Source organism: Cherax quadricarinatus, unplaced genomic scaffold (assembly GCF_038502225.1).
Source record: "Cherax quadricarinatus isolate ZL_2023a unplaced genomic scaffold, ASM3850222v1 Contig2795, whole genome shotgun sequence".
In the NCBI taxonomy this organism is placed as follows: Eukaryota; Metazoa; Arthropoda; class Malacostraca; order Decapoda; family Parastacidae; genus Cherax; species Cherax quadricarinatus.
The window spans coordinates 1-4,089 of record NW_027197821.1 but is presented as its reverse complement, the minus strand read 5'-3'; positions in this window follow the sequence as shown (position 1 = coordinate 4,089).

Sequence of the window (4,089 nt, the reverse complement as noted above, 5' to 3'; positions counted from 1 at the left end):
ATATACTTCACTACATCACCCACACTACTACCATAAAATATAGTATTAATAATATTCTTATAAAACAAAATTATGTTATATTATATTATATTATATACCTATATACACACTTATATATATATATATATATATATATATATATATATATATATATATATATATATATATATATATATATATATATATATATATATATATATATATATATATATATATATATATATATATATATATATATATATATATATATATATATATATATATATATATATATATATATATATATATATATATATATATATATATATATATATATATATATATATATATATATATATATATATATATATATATATATGCATCTTTGCATAGTTCCTGATGATGACTGGAGTTTACCTGGAGAGAGTTCCGGGGGTCAACGCCCCCGCGGCCCGGTCTGTGACCAGGCCTCCTGGTGGATCAGAGCCTGATCAACCAGGCTGTTGCTGCTGGCTGCACACAAACCAACGTATGAGCCACAGCCCGGCTGGTCAGGAACCGACTTTAGGTGCTTGTCCAGTGCCAGCTTGAAGACTGCCAGGGGTCTGTTGGTAATTCCCCTTATGTATGCTGGGAGGCAGTTGAACAGTCTCGGGCCCCTGACACTTATTGTATGGTCTCTTAACGTGCTAGTAACACCCCTGCTTTTCATTGGGGGGATGTTGCATCGTCTGCCAAGTCTTTTGCTTTCGTAGTGAGTGATTTTCGTGTGCAAGTTCGGTACTAGTCCCTCTAGGATTTTCCAGGTGTATATAATCATGTATCTCTCCCGCCTGCATTCCAGGGAATACAGGTTTAGGAACCTCAAGCGCTCCCAGTAATTGAGGTGTTTTATCTCCGTTATGTGCGCCGTGAAGGTTCTCTGTACATTTTCTAGGTCAGCAATTTCACCTGCCTTGAAAGGTGCTGTTAGTGTGCAGCAATATTCCAGCCTAGATAGAACAAGTGACCTGAAGAGTGTCATCATTTGCTTGGCCACCCTAGTTTTGAAGGTTCTCATTATCCATCCTGTCATTTTTCTAGCAGATGCGATTGATACAATGTTATGGTCCTTGAAGGTGAGATCCTCCGACATGATCACTCCCAGGTCTTTGACGTTGGTGTTTCGCTCTATTTTGTGGCCAGAATTTGTTTTGTACTCTGATGAAGATTTAATTTCCTCGTGTTTACCATATTTGAGTAATTGAAATTTCTCATCGTTGAACTTCATATTGTTTTCTGCAGCCCACTGAAAGATTTGGTTGATGTCCGCCTGGAGCCTTGCAGTGTCTGCAATGGAAGACACTGTCATGCAGATTCGGGTGTCATCTGCAAAGGATTAAAATGGTATAAAATACCGACAGATTGTTAGGTAAGACACATATGCAACAGTTAGGTATCTTTATTTCGAAACGTTTCGCCTACACAGTAGGCTTCTTCAGTCGAGTACAGAAAAGTTGATAGAAGCAGAAGATACTTGAAGACGATGTAATCAGTCCATCACCCTTAAAGTTTTGAGGTGGTCAGTCCCTCAGTCTGGAGAAGAGCATTGTTCCGTTGTCTGAAACAATATGAAGTTGAAGTGACAGGATGGAGCCTTTATATAGTGCCAGGAGGTGAGACGTAGGTTGCTTTGGGAGGGCAGGTCCCTCTCAAACCCAGCCGTTCTCACTAGTAGAGGTTGTCGAAGTTGATGGTCTGTACCAAGATACCCTTGTGTTGCAGTGTCTGACAGAATGAACATTAAAATGGTATAAAATACCGACAGATTGTTAGGTAAGACACATATGCAACAGTTAGGTATCTTTATTTCGAAACGTTTCGCCTACACAGTAGGCATGATGGACTGATTACATCGTCTTCAAGTATCTTCTGCTTCTATCAACTTTTCTGTACTCGACTGAAGAAGCCTACTGTGTAGGCGAAACGTTTCGAAATAAAGATACCTAACTGTTGCATATGTGTCTTACCTAACAATCTGTCGGTATTTTATACCATTTTAATGTTCATTCTGTCAGACACTGCAACACAAGGGTATCTTGGTACAGACCATCAACTTCGACAACCTCTACTAGTGAGAACGGCTGGGTTTGAGAGGGACCTGCCCTCCCAAAGCAACCTACGTCTCACCTCCTGGCACTATATAAAGGCTCCATCCTGTCACTTCAACTTCATATTGTTTCAGACAACGGAACAATGCTCTTCTCCAGACTGAGGGACTGACCACCTCAAAACTTTAAGGGTGATGGACTGATTACATCGTCTTCAAGTATCTTCTGCTTCTATCAACTTTTCTGTACTCGACTGAAGAAGCCTACTGTGTAGGCGAAACGTTTCGAAATAAAGATACCTAACTGTTGCATATGTGTCTTACCTAACAATATTCCAGCCTAGATAGAACAAGTGACCTGAAGAGTGTCATCATGGGCTTGGCCTCCCTAGTTTTGAAGGTTCTCATTATCCATCCTGTCATTTTTCTAGCAGATGCGATTGATACAATGTTATGGTCCTTGAAGGTGAGATCCTCCGACATAATCACTCCTAGGTCTTTGACGTTGGTGTTTCGCTCTATTTTGTGGCCAGAATTTGTTTTGTACTCTGATGAAGATTTAATTTCCTCATGTTTACCATATCTGAGTAATTGAAATTTCTCATCGTTGAACTTCATATTGTTTTCTGCAGCCCACTGAAAGATTTGGTTGATGTCCGCCTGGAGCCTTGCAGTGTCTGCAATGGAAGACACTGTCATGCAGATTCGGGTGTCATCTGCAAAGGAAGACACGGTGCTGTGGCTGACATCCTTGTCTATGTCGGATATGAGGATGAGGAACAAGATGGGAGCTAGTACTGTGCCTTGTGGGACAGAGCTTGTCACCGTAGCTGCCTCGGACTTTACTCTGTTGACGACTACTCTCTGTGTTCTGTTAGTGAGGAAATTATAGATCCATCGACCGACTTTTCCTGTTATTCCTTTAGCGCGCATTTTGTGCGCTATTACGCCATGGTCACACTTGTCGAAGGCTTTTGCAAAGTCTGTATATATTACATCTGCATTCTTTTTGTCTTCTAGTGCATTTAGGACCTTGTCGTAGTGATCCAGTAGTTGAGACAGACAGGAGCGACCTGTTCTAAACCCATGTTGCCCTGGGTTGTGTAACTGATGGGTTTCTAGATGGGTGGTGATCTTGCTTCTTAGGACCCTTTCAAAGATTTTTATGATATGGGATGTTAGTGCTATTGGTCTGTAGTTCTTTGCTGTTGCTTTACTGCCCCCTTTGTGGAGTGGGGCTATGTCTGTTGTTTTTAGTAACTGAGGGACGACCCCCGTGTCCATGCTCCCTCTCCATAGGATGGAAAAGGCTCGTGATAGGGGCTTCTTGCAGTTCTTGATGAACACAGAGTTCCATGAGTCTGGCCCTGGGGCAGAGTGCATGGGCATGTCATTTATCGCCTGTTCGAAGTCATTTGGCGTCAGGATAACATCGGATAGGCTTGTGTTAGTCAAATTTTGTGGCTCTCTCATAAAAAATTCATTTTGGTCTTCGACTCTCAGTCTGGTTAGCGGCTTGCTAAAAACTGAGTCATATTGGGACTTGAGTAGCTCACTCATTTCCTTGCTGTCATCTGTGTAGGACCCATCTTGTAGAACTATATACAAAAGATGAGGTAATCAGTCCCTCGGCCTTGGAGTTAGTGTTCACAGCATCGTGGTGGAGGAGAATCTGGAGAAAAGGCAAGAAGACTGGCGGTTATATACGCGTCAGTGGATAGGGACGGGCAGCAGACGAGGGCAGTCACTGGTAGGCGGGATTCCCCAGTGGAAGTAGGTCCTTCCCAAAGAGATGGGTTAGTTGCAGAAGCCGTGAAGAAGGTCTTGTAGATGTCCTCTGAACCAAGATTCCATGATGTTGCAGTGTCAGACACTGCAACATCATGGAAGTGGAGAGGGAAGTGGAGAGGGAAGCAGGAAGGACAGGACGAACGAAACCAAACTACAAGAGAGGGGACTACAGAGGCATGAAGAATTTCCTGTGGGACAGAGCACTGGCAGGGAAGTCAGTAAATGAGTTG